The 17,500-nt window shown below is 37.7% G+C and overlaps 1 protein-coding gene across 2 annotated transcripts in view; it reads right to left on the reverse strand.

Annotated features, from left to right (window-relative positions):
• clmna (calmin a) overlaps positions 1–17,500 on the reverse strand; it is a 68,578-nt gene that overhangs the window by 50,187 nt on the left and 891 nt on the right. The gene's annotated exons all lie outside the window — the stretch shown is intronic.

Here is a 17,500-nt window from a genome sequence, read left to right on the forward strand (position 1 = left end):
ACACACACACACACACACACACACATATATTTTGTGACCAAAAACCAAAGCAATGATGGCACAAAACATTTTCTGACAGCGAAGGGAAAACTAAGAAAAACATCAGGAGTTGAATTGGTGGAAAACTGAAAAGCAATCCCTGGTGGGTGTGTGTTTTTCTGTAGTGCTTATACCTGCTCAGTAAACGCCCCCGGGGCCACAGGTCAACCTGAGAGCATCGTCTCTTAGAAACAGTGCATGGTGAGTCATCTCATAAAAACCAGCTTTCCAGACCAATCATATACTGGAGACAAAGAGTGAGCTAACCCAGGCTTACATCACCCACCGGTGGAGGTTTATCTCACAATATAACCACTGACCTTTTAAAAAGAGACAAGGTATTTTTAGAGGGAGAAATGGTCATGGCTTTATAAAAGAAGCACTTTACAGACTTGTTTCTGAGCACTTACAAGTCAAAGACAGTGGGAGTGAGTTAAAGCTGGAATTTATGTCAGAATCAGTCTTGGGATACGTTACTGTAATTCCACTACTTTTGGTGTAACTAGACATGTAACTAATTACTTTTTCAAATTAAATAACGCAATTACAATTACTGAAATTTAAATGGGCTTGTTACTTTTGTTAGCAGTATTTGCGCTAGCTTAGTTTCCTAAACGAGGACGAGTTGGCATTAGCAGGATTTAATGTTAGAGTGTTTTGTAGTTTATATTTTCCTTGTTTTATTTAGTTTTATACTAACGGTTTCATTTGTTTACTCTTAAAGTTTACCAGAATGTAGACGTTAGAGCCAGAGCCCGAACAGCTGATTAGCAGCCGTTTGCAGTGCTGTAGTTGACCGTTGCCAAGGCAACCAGGCAGCGCACAGGTTGTGATACATTATGCCACCTGTAAACAAAGGGGATGACTCAGAGAGATTACTGTATATTGTGAATGTAATTGTTTTGTGTGACTGGTATACGGAAATAAGATAATTGTTTTATACTGGTATAAGACCTGTAGATAAAATGATAGAATGATATAGAATGAGCACTGTAAATACCCTCATACAGAATCGATTATTTTTATAACAGAATATTGTTTATTGTGATTCTATTAGCCTATTGATTTTATATAATACTGTGAATTTGAGATTAAATTGTATAAGTGTATTGTATAGTGTTCTACATTGTCATTTGTATTGTTCCAACTAAGTTCAGTTGGCAAATCAGTAAAGCCACTGAAGACCAGCCGACTCACAATATTGTTTTTCATTTATTCTTTCAGAATAAGTAATTTTTAAAATATGTCACCCCTTGAGTGAGCTTGCACTTTATGGGTGTAACAACTGCAACTAACGATTATTTTCATTACTGATTAATCTTGTTATTTTCTTGATTAATCAATGAATTTTTTAGTCTATAAAATGTTTAAAAAATAGCATTCGTAATTTCCAGTTACATCTTTAATTTGCTTGTTTTGTTTTACTAACAGTCTAAAACCTTTAGCGTTTCAATTTAAGAAAAACAGCAAATCCTCTCATATAAGAAGCTGAAATCAGAGAATGTTTGCATGAAAAATGACAAACAATTAATCAATTATCAAAATAGTTGCAGATTATTTTCTGTCGATTGACATTGTCATTACAGCTCTATTTCTGATAAAACAGGAGGTCAGCTACTCCTATTGTTGAAATATTGATGCATTACAGTTGCTCTTCCTGCTAAATGAAATATGTAAATCAAAACGAAAACAACACAGGGCAGATACACTCACTCAGACCTGTAGACCATCAGTTCCACAGCCTGCTTTAAACCTGATGGTATGATCTCTCCCTGTCATCATAGGCGATAGGTCACACACACGTACACATCAACACAACGTTCAGAAAAGGGGAGCTGAGCACATTAAAAGGAGAAAAGAACTGGAGGAAAGTGCAGCTAAATACTGCGAAATTACAGATATGTTCACAAGCAAGAGACATGTTTAAAAAAAAAAACCATGCTAGCAGGGCCACCCCTTAGCACATCATAATATTACAACTACCCTTCCTGAGTTGATTCTGTTTTAATAAAAAAACTAAATGGCATCAACAATTTCGTGTGTAGTTATGAAAATAAAAGACATAAACATGGCATAACAGTAGACAGAAAAAATATTTCAACAAAATGGTTACAATATGCTGTAAGTGGACTGTTATGAATGTGTAGATATTGGCATGGACTGACATTAAATTCCTGGCCTGAAATCGCAGTGAAGCATTTTACTGCGTATGAGAGATTTGTATTAATATTGTGTGCATCAGTGCTGTCGGTGATGACTGTGAGTTCTGACACCTGAATTGGCTAAATATATGGATCTGCTCCGACAACAAATGACAAAAAAGTTATTGAATCTTTTATCTCTTTTCTCTTTCTTATTAGCAAAGAGCAAAACATTCAGGTAGCCGCTTCTCATTTTTAGCCGATGCTGACAGTCGCAGTGACAGATCATATCACCTGTCACGAATTAGCGGTTATTCTGTCAGTGACTTGATGACAGAATAAAAGGAAACTTGGCTGTTGTCAGGTTTGTGCATCTGTACCAAGCGGCAACCTCCGGTACAGAAAAATTAAGCCAACGTGGAAGTGCCAAAAACTGCAGTTCCTTAAATGGCCACTTGAGGCTGGCTCCAAAACCCTCATGTTAAAATGCCCAACTTTAAAAGGAGAAACAAACATGTTTACAGCCTGGTACAAAAAACGGTTTTGACCTCTATAGCTAATTTCCCCCGTTAATGACAGCTGCGAGGGGGATGAATTTTTATATAACTCACCTGTTTAAATTACGGGCTTAAAGTTATGCCTAATTAAGGACGTGGCTGCTTTGAGTGACAGGTGGGTGCCCTCTCAGGTGGCTTGCCGCTAGGTGGTTTTATCAACCAGGCTTCATTTGGCCCGCCTCAGCTCCACCTCTTTGCCCATTTTTGGATTAGCTGGAATCAGGGACTGCCAAGATGGCGACAGTCGGAGCCCACGGGGAGGTGCCCACTTTGAGCTTCGGCTAATGGCTCTTCAGAAACCTATGGGTGATGTCACATATACTACATCCATTTTTTAAATTTTATTTATTTATTTATTTTTTACAGTCTATGGTCTGTACTTCACCAAAGATAATTTGTGAGGGAAGAAACTCCACTCTGTAACACCATTGGTGGAGTTTTTAAAGTTCCAACAACTCCAACAGAGTGAGACGTCTTTTCTAGTAAAACCCATCGGCTGACTGCATCACGTCAATTTCAGGAGTTGCTTTCTCCCAGTTAAACTTTCATTCATATCATACTTTGATTCATGAGCTTAATTTAATAATTTAAGCTCATCAGCCTAATTATTTTTAACCAGGACCTTCAGTATTTGGATTAAGTAGCTTGTCAAAAATAAGGTGCACTGGGCAGCTGTGTCTTTTAGGTAGATATGAGTATGGTATTGGCAGATAGCCAACGTTAAAGGACTCTGAATGGGATCTGGGCCAAAGGAACTTGACTGGGACATCCCTAAACACGATATATGCATTATCTGTGAAATACTTAAGGTAGATATTTTTCAATGAGAATTATAATATCTACTTAACAGCACTTAAGGCCATCCAGCATTCCCCTTTAATGTTCAATCCCGTATTAAGTACAAAATCCTCACATTAACCTACAAAGCTGTTGATGTTTTTGTCTTATATCACTGTATGTTTGGCGCTTTGGGTCTAGAAATGCGCTCTACAAATAAAATTATTAATTATTATTATTATCAATAATAGCTTTCAGGTTGTTATAATCAGTCTGTCTGACCTTATCATAGCTAACTGTATGTTTGCTACCTGGAACTTACTAAGCTACTTAGATAACAGTAGGATTATCAACACGAATGTTCCTTTCAGTCCAGCTGTAGTCTTTGATTTGGATCATCTCCAGCTCTGCTCAGCTCTCAGTGATGATTAAAGATAATTTAGGTATGTGTGTATATACAATATACAGTGTCCTACCTTGCTGTCCTCTGCATTCAACTCAAAAAAGAGCTTGCATGTAACCTGACAGATCTGTTTCCTTGCATTCTTTTAGAGGCAGCATACGGTACCTGTAGAATACTGATTTGGCCTCTGCCTCCCTTTTGTACATATTGTCAGCACAATGCTCTCAATTAATTCACAAAAGATTCTGCTCAGGAATCAAATCACTGCAGGAAAGAGGCAAACCCTATCTTAGAGTTTCCAGTTAAAGTGAAGATATATTCTAAGATCATGTTTTTTGGAAGTGAAGAAAATACTTTATAATAAGGATACCTTCAACAGAATATCTGTAGCCCAGTCCCCTCCAGTGCCTTACTGTTGGTTGACATCACTGATCTCTCATCACCTCCTCCACAGAAACCAGGTGCTTATTCATCACCTGCTTGTTCATCATGTGGCCTGTCAGCCCACACTTCAACACACCTACACTGAGTACACTGAGGTTATCTCACTTTTCAGTTTCAGTTCATCACTTGCTGTGAGAGAAGGGTTACAGAATCTGAATATAGTGACTTAAGTTTTCCAAAGCATACAATAGAGTTGCAGATTGTTCGTTGTGTTTTTGCTATTTCGGCAGCTATTGCTTTCTATTCATTCATCAACACTGTGTTTCAAAATCCACTCTAATACACAATATGTATGGATGCATTACAGCGGCTTGGTGAGGCTGTACTTAGACACAGCGGTGCTTTGACCTAATTGCTAACATGTTCACAATGACAATGCTAACATGCTGATTTCTACCATAATGTTTACTAAACACTAAAGTACAGCTCAGGCTGATGGGAATGTAATTAGTTTTGCAGGTATTTGGTCAATAACCAAAGTGATGGACAAATTGAAACTTTAAACTGATGATGGTGCTAGATGGAATGTTAATGGACCACCAAAGTGATTATTTATATTTATCTATTTGTTAGAGTTTTCCAACTACATCCTGTTATTAAATTATTCCATGGAGTTCTTCTGTTGTTTTGACCACAACCTATGGAAGAAACCCTCTGCTAGTTAGCCAAAAAGGAAGCTGGAGCAGAGGCTGAAAGAACTTCTGACAGTCTCTCTGTACTGACACATCATCAGAGAGGAGCAACAGCTACTTTGTCTAAGCAAATAAATATTACATGCCAAGTTTGGAAATGGGAAGAAACAAATCCTCTGCAGACTGCTGCAGTACTCTTTACATAAAATCCTCTGAATTCCACTGAGGAGATAACCTCTTTGTACAGCTTTGTAGCCATTGATCCTTTAATAATACCTGTTAACATAAGAAATGCAAAACATTTTTTCTTTACCTGGTGGTTAGTTTTAAGAGGTGGGAGTGGTAGCAGATTTCTAAGTGATGATGTAATGAGTAAATTGCCTGATCATAAGTTTAAATGAGTCAAATTATATTTTAGCCTATCATTGGCCAATTCTATCCTTACATCAGTGTGTGTCATATGTCATACTACTGTTTAAAAGGGCAGTTATTACACTCAGTTGAAACAAGCTTCTAGGAGGTGTGAAAATGCACTGAATATAAATTATGCCAATTCAACTGCATTAACCCATCTTTGGTAATACAGTAATCATTATAAAATTATCAAACACGTTGTCATTCAAGATGCAATATTGTTATGAAATACAGCTCAGTAACTCTATAATCTGGGTTACAGAGTTTTTCAGAGCTCACCATACAGGACAATAAAAACACTACAGGACAGTGTGCATAAAATTAAGGGGAGGCGGGCCAACTCACCTGATATACCACCACCAAAAACATTGTTAAAATGTTTAAATATATAAATTATTTTGCAAAAATTATTTTTAATGAGTGTGACTATTGTTCAGAGTGTTTTAGAATGTTCCCCCAATCCTAAGAAAAATGGAATTGTAAATAATAAGTACTACAAAGTTTTGAGACAACGCGCCACCAACTCCCAAGGCCGCAACTAGACCACCTCATGGGCTAATGCCACAGAGACTGCTATTGTAAGATTTAAACTTACAGTATAGTCAAATTTGGCAGAATTATGAACAAAAAGAGTTGCCACATTTAGCTTTAATCACCGCTTTGTGTACAGGTCAGCTGGATGAATTTACCACAATATTTGCACAGGTTTATTTACTCAATGCAACATCACCTGCAATTGGTCAACAGTGTCGTGACTGGTTTCTCACTGTGAAGCTTTGCTTTACTTCCACGGAGAAATAAAAGTTTGTGATTGCTTTTGGTTTTAGGGACTCTTGGGTCATGTCTCTTTCCACCATGACATCACCATCTCCGGAGGAAATTCTGCTAGTGTTGGGTCAAAGCCTGTTGCCCCATCAATAAGCACTAATTAAAGAGGAACAGGCCTGGACACAACAGTATTTGCCGACTTAGTTTTATTGTCATTTTTCATCTGTTATGACTTTTGGTCAGCTACAGGGATTTCCAGGGGACTACTTTCTGAGTTACTGTCAGGTGGACTTAAAGACAAACACTTGAACTGATTTCTATTAAATCATCTGCATGTTGGCACTGTGATTTTTCCCCGTTGACTAAACGTTCATCCTTTGATGTAGTGCCAATTTACCGGGAAATCCATACATGGTCATGAAATCAGCTTTATTCATGTATCGCAAGAATAAATGAACTGTTCAACAAAGTGGGGTCTGAAGAGCATTTTTGGTTTGATGCAAATCATCCAGTGTTACTTAACTGTCTAGATTTGTTAGTGAGGTGATCGGATCCTTATTAACTCACTAGCCATCAAAATATGCTTTTAAAAATGCATCATTGTTGTATTTTTTCAAAATTGATAACATTTTTACAAACAGGAGATATTCTGGGTTATAATAGGAAGTATCACCATTGTTTTTTTTTGTAAAACTGTATTTGTTGAACTCCAGCAAGCTTTACTTCCTCTTTTCACGCGGTAACTTCTTCTGGGAAGTTACGTGTTTTCTTCACAGCGTTTACTTTTGGTCATTTTTGATATATATATACTGTGTATATATATATATATATATATATATATATATATATATATATATATATATATATATATATATATATATATATATATACTGTGTGTATATATATATATATATATATATATATATACTGTGTGTATATATATATATATATACTGTGTGTATATATATATATATATACTGTGTGTATATATATATATATATATATATATATATATATATATATATATATATATATATATATATATGTATATATATATATATATATATATATATATATATATATATATATATATATATATATATATATATATATATATATATATATATATATATATATATATATATATATATATATATACTGTGTGTGTATATATATATATATATATATATATATATATATATATATATATATATATATATATATATATATATATATATATATATATCACGATGTTAAGTTGCTTTGAACAAATGTAAAGTCAATATAGACATTGTAATGGTTTAGAGCTACAATTGTGTTTGTTTTTATGCATAAATCTGCTAATTAGGGAGGAAGTTGTGTGAAGATATGCGAGTAGCAGGGCTGCCATGTAGCAGCGATGCTAGCGTGTATTGTTTTTTGCTAGTGTGGAGCATGTAGTGACTTTGCTCATGATGTTACACAGGAGTGGGAAGAATTTATGCAGGAGAAACCCTGTAAATGTTTGTCTATTCATAATTACAGGTATGAGGGTTTATGCATGGTTGTTTCTTTATTTTTCTGCAAGAAAGTATTTTGGTTCGTTATTTATCCATGCAAATCGTATTTTATTTTTCTCATTGTAATGCTGGAAGTTCTTAAATGTTTCTCTTTTCACCTGCACTTTCTTCTGGGAAGGCGCAGGGAGCATTTATGCAGGAGTGACCCTGTAAATGTTTGTCTCTTGATAGTTAAAGTTGCCGCTGAAGACATTTTGCAATAAAATCCTCCAAGACCATCCCAGGAAGTGCAGTTCTTATCTTTCACACAACGCAACACAGAGTGAGATCCACTACATACACTTAGAGCAAAAACTTAGGAGTTAGGACTGTTGTTGCAGTATGTGTACTATCATCTGCCCACAGCGCTGTATTTGAAAGGAATCTGGGAGCATGCAAAATGCTATTTCATTTGCAGCACACTGCAGGCTTTAGAGCGCAGTCTACTGTCATGGTGTGTGTGTGTAACATGTGCTTCCTCATCACAAATTATATCAGCCTGAGGGTTTGTGCAGAGAAAGCTTATTTGCTGTGAATCAAGCAGACATCTGAAACAGTTTATAAAAGCTTGGCCGCAGGAACGACTGGAAGAGGAAATTCAAAAAGAATGAGGGGATGAACTAAAAAGAAGGGACCTTTGCTGTCATCACCCCCTCTAACCTGCAGAAAACTCATAGCAGAGTTTGTGAAGGCTGAGACTCTTTGCCATCCAATCTGCTCCTGGATGTAGGGGGACTGGGCGCACATTCAAGAATGACACATTCAGCCCAATGTGAGCAGCAGAGGCTGTTTGCAGACAGTCTCGCTCAGATAATGGAGAGTCAACAGAGCACAGTGGGAGAAGTCTCTTTATTTGGCTTGTCTGAACTCTCCTTGACACAGTGCACGCTGTTCAGCACGGTGGTTTATGGGGAATCAAACCTTTGCACATGTTTCTGGCTCTCAGAATAGATACAGATATGACTTCTCTACTGTGCAGGACTGGACATGTGCACGCTGACAGATGGTGGCTGCACACACCTTCCCATAGTCTCAAAGAGCATTGTAGGATGATGATGATGATGATGATGAACAATTTTAACAATTCCAAAGAGAATTGATGCCCTGCCAAGACTCAGAGAAAATGCCAGTAAAAGTTAATTGACAATGGGCCAATTCACTAATTCACCTTCAGGAATCAAGAGGATATCTGGACTCAGATTAATTTTGACCCTTTCACTCATAGCCTATTTATAGACTTTATTTATCATTAAAATATAACAATAAAATGATTTTTTCACATTTAAAAAAAATCATTCACAAAGCATTTTGTGGAAAAGTCAAACATCCAATGTACAGTTTAAATCAACTCAGTACTGTGTCTCAATACACTGACTCCTAATTGTTGATTGTATCTTGTTTACAATACAATGTAATTATCACTTATTGTTATTGCATCATTGGTTTTGGCCTTGCAATTGGCCGCAATGCCCCAATAAATTTGTATTTATAAAAGGCCAAAGTGGCTTTGCTCTAAAAATTACTTAATTCCAGGCCTGATATATATAGGGACATATGTATGTGTATTAATAATAACAGATGTAACATGATTGTCATTTATTACATTTTCCTGGGTTACCAGTCTATTACTCATAAGGATGACATCCTGTTATTCATATATGTTTAGTGTCTTTCAGCAATTGATGAGACCGAGTTTTAACATGGAAGCATTAAATTGGCAACAAACAATTGATTCTTTATGAAGCATTCTAACATGATAAAGTTAGAAAAGTCAGAACTCTGAGTTTATCAAACCCTGAAAGCCATCAACATACCCAACCAAGTAGGTGTGCGTGATATTATTCCTGTTGAGAGAGAGCGAGTGCCAACTCCCGCGACCCGGCGGGAGTTGGCACTCCTCTCTCAGTTAATTATTCATCGCTGTATTCATTTTTACTCATGGTTGTTTATACGTTCATTTGTGTGTCTATTAGTTGTTTGAGTTTTGTTAGTAGTGAACGTAATGAATGTTTCACGTATAAATATCTTTGCCTTTGTTTTCTGTAAATTACATTCAGTCACTTATTCGTCCCTTATTTTACCTCTTGCTACCTGATTTCAGGTTAATTCCCTCACAAAGCTAATTTGTGCATTATCTCTTGACTGATCAAGAGAAACAGCTTAGTATAAAACTGAGCTAAATCTTAACTACATGTTAATGGTGGAGAATGTCAATTAAATTGCTGCTGCACACACACACACACACACACACACACACAGAAAGAGTGTCAATTTCGCAAGGGACTTTTGGCCAGAGAGGTATGAAGTTATGTGTGTCTCAAGCATTTGTGTAAATAATAACAAACGTAAAAATACATTTACTGAACATAAAAATAAATTTATTGAGCACAGAATAGCTTTGTTTGGTCAAATAATTATTTCTTTGTGATAAAAATTTTGCTATAAAATATAAATCTCCCATCACATGCTCAGAATTGAGAGATAAATATAAAGCCACAAAGAGGGAATTTCATTTTGAGTCTTTGTAAATAAATAAATAAATAAAGGTTTGAAACTGTCAGGAGGTGAAAGGGACAGGTGCGTCAAACATTTTACTACTTCAAGGAATCATCCTTACATTCAGTCAAATCTGAACACAGAGACATGATACATATATTTTTTGATTCTATATCTCCAATGTCCACCACAAATATACTGTATGTCCATCCATAAATTAGCTTGGAAATCATAGAAAAGTCAAAGTAATCCATTGGCCAAATTTATCATGCCAAGTCTGAATCCTTATTTATTTATTCTTCAAATGTGTCTCTATCAAATTCTATATCAACAACAACTTCCACCCAGATAATTCATTTACCTGCTAATATGTCTGGTACTAACTCGAGTCTTCAAAGCTTCACTTACCGCAGTGACATAATTTAACCTTACACAATGCCCACAGCGAATACTCAAATACGATTGGCTTGAGGGTGAGCATTATTGTCAGATAACCACATGAATGCCATCAGCCAACATTTACACTAATATTGATATAGTGGTGTGCAAAAGTGTTTGCCCCCTTCCTGATTTCTTATTTTTTTGCATGTTTGTCACACTTAAATGTTTCAGATCATCAAACAAATTTAAATATTAGTCAAAGATAACACAAAATGCAGTTTTTAAATGAAGGTTGCTATTACTAAGGGAAAACAATATCCAAACCTACATGGCCCTGTGTGAAAAAGTGATTGCCCCCTAAACCTAAAAACTGGTTGGGCCACCCTTAGCAGCAACAACTGCAATCAAGCATTTGCCATAACTTGCAATGAGTCTTTTACAGCGCTGTGGAGGAATTTTGGCCCACTCATCTTTGCAGAATTGTTGTAATTCAGCCACATTGGAGGGTTTTCGAGCATGAACTACCTTTTTAAAGTCATGCTGCAGCATCTCAATAGGATTCAGGTCAGGACTTTGACTAGGCCACTCCAAAGTCTTCATTTTGTTCTTCTTCTTCGTCTGTCAACCTCACTAGAATGCTGTATCAAATTCACATCTGAATCCATATAAGGTTCGGCTATTATGTAACAGATGTTGAATAAACATTTGCAGTTTGCTCAACTTATCTCCACTAGGCCACTCCAAAGTCTTCATTTAGTTCTTCGTTAGCCATTCAGAGACCCCACAACAACATCCAAAGAACTGCAGGCCTCACTTGCCTCATTTAAGGTCAGCGTTCATGACTCCACCATAAGAAAGAGACTGGGCAAAAATGGCCTGCATGGCAGAGTTCAAAGACGAAAACCACTGCTGAGTAAAAAGAACATTAAGGCTCACATCTCATTTTTGCCAGAAAACATCTTGATGTTGTGATGATGTGAAAACATCTTGATGTTGTGATGATGTGAAAATACTCTGTGGACTGACGAGACAAAAGTTGAACTTTTTGGAAGGTGTGTGTCCCATTACATCTGGCGTAAAAGTAACACCGTATTTCAGAAAAAGAACATCATGCCAACAGTAAAATATGGTGGTGGTAGTGTGATGGTCTGGGGCTGTTTTGCTGCTTCAGGACCTGGAAGACTTGCTGTGATAAATGGAACCATGAATTCTGCTGTCTACCAAAAACTCCTGAAGGAGAATGTCCGGCCATCTGTTCGTGACCTCAAGCTGAAGCGAACTTGGGTTCTGCAGCAGGACAATGATCCAAAACACACCAGCAAGTCCACCTTTGAATGGCTGACTTTGGAGTGGCCTAGTCAAAGTCCTGATCTGAATCCTATTGAGATGCTGTGACCTTAAAAAGGCAGTTCATGCTCGAAAACCCTCCAATGTGGCTGAATTACAACAATTCTGCAAAGATGAGTGGGCCAAAATTCCTCCACAGCGCTGTAAAAGACTCATTGCAAGTTATCACAAACATGTGATTGCAGTTGTTGTTGCTAAGGGTGGCCCAACCAGTTATTAGGTTTAGGGGGCAATCACTTTTTCACACAGGGCCATGTAGGTTTGGATTTTGTTTTCCCTTAATAATAACAACCTTCATTTAAAAACTGCATTTTGTGTTTACTTGTGTTATCTTTGACTAATATTTAAATTTGTTTGATGATCTGAAACATTTAAGTGTGACAAACATCCAAAAGAAATCAGGAAGGGGCAAACACTTTTGCACACCACTGTATCTGCTAATATATATCCAAAGCCCAATAAATCAGTTGGACTCTACTTTCGTTGTGTATGGCCTGTAGTGTTTTATTAGTGTGTTTTCTTAAATTGCAGCATGTTGAGCCCTCCCATCCACTAGGGTAAAGCTTTTAAAGTAATGGAGTAACACTTATTCCAGTGACACTTATTGTTGGGGCAGTGTGCTTTCTAAATGTAAGAAAGCACACTGCCCCAAAATATGAATAAACATTACTTTTATTTTGATTGCCAGCAAGTGGTCATTGTGTAACCAGGTGAATTCACTGCAGCCTTTATGGTTAAAAAAATGCCTCTGCTTTATGGGTTATTTTACAAGAACAGCTTGTTGTGGATTATCTAGGCTATGTCTTAGAATGGCTGAAAACATGACAAGAGGGAGACAGCAGGCAGAAATTTGGACCAGGAAAACCCCTGAATATGCACCTTACATGATGTACACTGTGTTCACTGGAGGCATTTGAAACAAAGGGTCAACTACAGGACAGTACACCATGAGCCATGCTTCTATCAAAAATGAACACCTGTCACTACTTTCCAAAGATTAAAAGTGTTCTGTCCCATATTTTGAGGCAGAATATTCTTTAAATAGAAATTTGAGTTGGCACTGTCTTTCTCAACCTTCTGATAAATTGTACCTTACTACTCCAACTGTAGCCTAGTAAAACAAACAGAATCCTGCGAGGTTTCACATTCAACCTGTTCTAGTCAGTTCATCCTCTATCAAATTTACTTTTACGAGGATTCTTGATTCATTTTCCATCCCCATCTTTTCTTCCTCATATATTTCATGTTTCTATAAAGGTTGAATTGTTGTTAGACTCACAAGGGACAGATCAAAAAAAGAATGGTCAAATTTGAAGCAGTTAAGGACAAGTTATCCCGACTTTTAGTACACAGGAAAGGCACAAAGGCAAGCTTCAAAAAAAATTTTGAATCCTACATTTTCCATAATGCATATGGGATAGCGTCTATATTTAGACTCTTTCTGTCAGGTAAATTGCCTACGTCTTTCAAACTCCACACCCCCTATTTGAAATGCAGGCTATCTGTTAAAAAACGGAAGTCTGCAAGCCCAAGCCAAGATAACCCTGATGACATCATTAGTCGTACAGTCATATGAAAATAATGCACATTTCTCTATATAATCTGGCAGAACACAGTACCAGCAAAGTGCTTGAGCTCACAGTAATGTTAACTGTACTCAGAGAGAAACCTGCATCCCAATGAGCTGGGAGGCAGTGTGTGGCTGTGTGTATGTGTGGGTATGAACGTGTGTGTGTGTGTGTGTGTGTGTGTGTGTGTGTGTGTGTGTGTGTGTGTGAGTATGTGAGAGAGCTGTGTGGGAAGTGTGATGTGGGAATATTCAGCTCAGGGATTCCAGTACTGTAATGTAGAGAGAACTGCTCTCCCTCTCTCCTCGTCTCATCATGTGTTATGTAACAGCCTCCAGGCCATTGTTTTAAAGCGCTAGCTGCTCTTCCAGCTTTCATGCAGAGAATCACAGCCACTAATCATATGGCTCGGGCTCATCCATGAGTGTTGCAGAGAATACGGACAAAAGCAAACTTCTGTATCTTTTCAAGAGGCTAGAAAAAGTCCAAGTTAACAGGAAAAGCTCAGTTTAGTGCCAAGGGGGAATGTGCAGAGGTGAATCCCTCATGCAGCTAACATGCTGAGTCCTTACTCATGGCTGCATGTCATCCCCTCTTTCTCTCCCCCTTTCCTGTCTATCTTTGCCTGCATCAAATAATGGCAAAAAAATAAAAATAAAAATAAAATAGAATGGCTGTCACCTGAAACTGGTCATATGGCAGAGGTTACTGTATATAGACAAGCCAATAGGATACCCACTTAGTACTGAATCATTTGAGCATCATTTCTATGTATGTGTAGACAACTTTGTATTCACTAAAGTAATTGCTGAGATCTGGGAACACGGCGCCATCACTACAACAAAATCCAACGGGGCACAAAACATGAGCACAGTGGGTACAGGGGAGTACAGTGTTATTAGTGGCACCAGGAAAACTACAAAATAAGACCCAAGTTATAGTAAACCAGAATTATCCATTTATTTGGACTGATTCTGACTTTCTCTTTAAAACCTAGGGATCCCTCTCTATTCCACCTAATCAAATCCTGGGCTTGAACAGAAAAAACAGCCAACCAACCTCTGACATTTTTCCTGAATTGTTACACAAACATATGACAAAAAAATATAATAAATATAATTTGTTACTAGTAGCACATTCCAAAACATTTTTATCTATGTTATCTCTGACTTCTGAGCCAAGATTGTGTTACGACTCAGTTGTGTGTTTCCAGGGAAACAGGTGCTCACCAGGTGTAATAAGATACATAGTTTATTGTAATCCACTTCTGTGTGTTGTTTTTGACACATGGGGAGCGGACCACTTTATCCATCTTCATCCAGTGCCTATCATGTTTCAAACCCATTGGGGTGAAGAAAACCTTAATCCCCTACATGTACAGTCGTGGTGCTGAGAAGCATCACATTGATCTTCCTTATAAAGGGTTGGATATTTAAAGTGAGACTATGTGACTTTTGAAAGAAGAAATAATAATTTTTATCTTACAAATGAAAAGTTGAATTCATTAACATTAAAACACACTCTTACTCAATTCAGAACACTCAGGGGTTTTGCTACTACCGTCTGGTATGACCATCAGCTAGAGGCTAATTTTAGCTAATGTTACCAAACGTTAGATAGAGATTGTTGTATAACCATAGACTGTATAAAACATGGATTTATAGGTTTCTGAAGAGCCATTGTGAAGCTCTAAGAGGGCACCTTCCGGTGGCTCCGAACGTCGCCATCTTGGCAGTCCCCCGACTCCGGCTAATCCAAAAATGGGTAAAGAGGTGGAGCTGAGGGCCGAATGAAGCCTGGTTGATGAAACCACCTAACGGCAAACCACCTGAGAGGGCACCCACCTGTCACTCGAAGCAGCTACGTCCTTAATTATGCTTAACTTTAAGCCTTTATATGATTTAAACTGGTGAGTTATAAAAAAAATTCATCACCCTCACAGTTGTCATAAAGGGGGAATTCAGCTATGGAGACCAAAACTGTTTTTTGTACCAGGCTGTAAACATGTTTATTTCTGCTGTAAAGCTGGGCATTTTAACATGGGGCTCTATGAGGACTGACTCTCGTTTGGAGCCAGCCTCAAGTGGCCATTCAATGAACTGCAGTTTTTGGCACTTCATTTAAATGTTGGCCTGCATGTTTGTGCTCCAGTCTGGACTTCTAAATAAACCAATAAATAATTAAGCTTCCAATTTCCAACAGATCTTTGCTTTTTTGGGTTAATTTTTTGTTTTAATATTTGTGTGAATAACTGGCTAAAAGGTAGCCAATGTGACATCATCCCAGACATTTCCAGCAGTCACAGTGGAATTTGATATCTGAAAATGTTTAACTGATTTCATAAACAACATAAACAGCGAACATCGGGTTCTGGTGTTAGTCCATCAAAATCACCAAGCAGCAACGTGGGCTTCTTTCAGCTTGCAACTACAGTCATACAGTCATACATCCACTGGGGAAGATGCACAGAGAATTTCTACACCCACAGTAGCTCAAAATAGACTAGAATGTAATGTAGCTATACAGCAAGGAGGGTTGTTAGTAAGGAGCCTATTACTGATCATCATCAACTAGCTGGTTAGCTCACAATTTCATGCAAACATGCTCATAAATCCACTAGAGACAAGAAGCAACAAGCTCACCCCTTCTCTGGTGATTGTTGAGAGGAATTCTGGGAATCTGAACATCACAGACTGACTAAACAGTTGTACAGAGAGTGGTAGTCATTAATTCCTCCTTTAACAATGTCACAAGCCATTTTTAAAAGATGGGATCTCTTCTGAGTAGAACACAAACAGGGGCTTTCTTTAAATCTGATACTGATATCTGAATATTAGTGTTCTGTCACTTAAACTCACCATTACAATGTTTGTGTTGAAGGGAGGGTCTAACAAAATATAGTATTTGTTGCATTATGGGAAGTGTAGGATCCAGTGTTTTTGGAGCTTGACCCATACTAGGGACTAAAGGCCAGGATATCTCGGCCTCTGCTGCTTAGATTTTGATCCTTAGTATTTTAACTGTTGTCTGTTATCTCTAGTTTCTATGGAGGTTAAATGCACTAAGGTACCACCCCACCACACCAGCCGCTTCTGTGGGTGTTGTTGGGTGGTGGGTGTTGTTGGGTGGTGTGGTGGATGGATGCAACAAACAAACACAGGACTTTCACCCAGGAGACCGGGGTTCGTGTCCCGCGTGAAACCAAAAGTCAGAGTTGACTTATTTAAAGTTTTTAAGTTACATAACGTTATGTACGTGACTTAACTTACGTTAGTTACATGACTAAAGTGACTTACGTAAGCTACTTATACCCAAACCATGATCTTTTCCTAAGCCTAACCAGTTTGTTTTTACTAAACCTAACCAAACTGATCGTTTCACAACTTTGACCACATGTTTAACGTCACATGACTTGTGTCACGTGATTTACATAACCTATGCTTGCAGCATGTCCTCACCTTGCAGCCCGTCCTCAGCTGCCACGGGTAGGGGCGCTAATTTAGGACGCTCCTGTTGGTCGTATTAGAGTAGGAACAAACAACCTATGTGGTCGTATGGGTTGGAGGACTTGTTGACATACTGGCACCTTAAGTCGCTTTGACCAAACTGGCAGGCCTATGCCAAATTAATGTAATGTAATGACCATGACACACACAGACATACGCCCATAAAAACACACATACACACACCAATTCCATAATATGCCAAACAATAACAACAATATGCAAATCATGCCTTTTAAGCTTACAGACACATAGGGCCTACTGATATGCAGTTACTACAGGAGAGGAGCTGTATGATGGACAGCTGTTCAAATTACTTGTTTTGTCTGCCCAACAGTCACAAACTTAAAGATAGTGTCTTACATGATGCTCAAAACTGTTGACCATTAGGCTCATTTTCTGTCAGTAAACTAATTCATGACACGATTAAACATTTCAGCTCTAAAGTGAATGTCTTCTGCACATACTCAGAGTTTGTAAGCTTATAGTGCT

Source organism: Siniperca chuatsi, linkage group LG15, assembly GCF_020085105.1.
Source record: "Siniperca chuatsi isolate FFG_IHB_CAS linkage group LG15, ASM2008510v1, whole genome shotgun sequence".
Lineage (NCBI taxonomy): Eukaryota > Metazoa > Chordata > Actinopteri > Centrarchiformes > Sinipercidae > Siniperca > Siniperca chuatsi.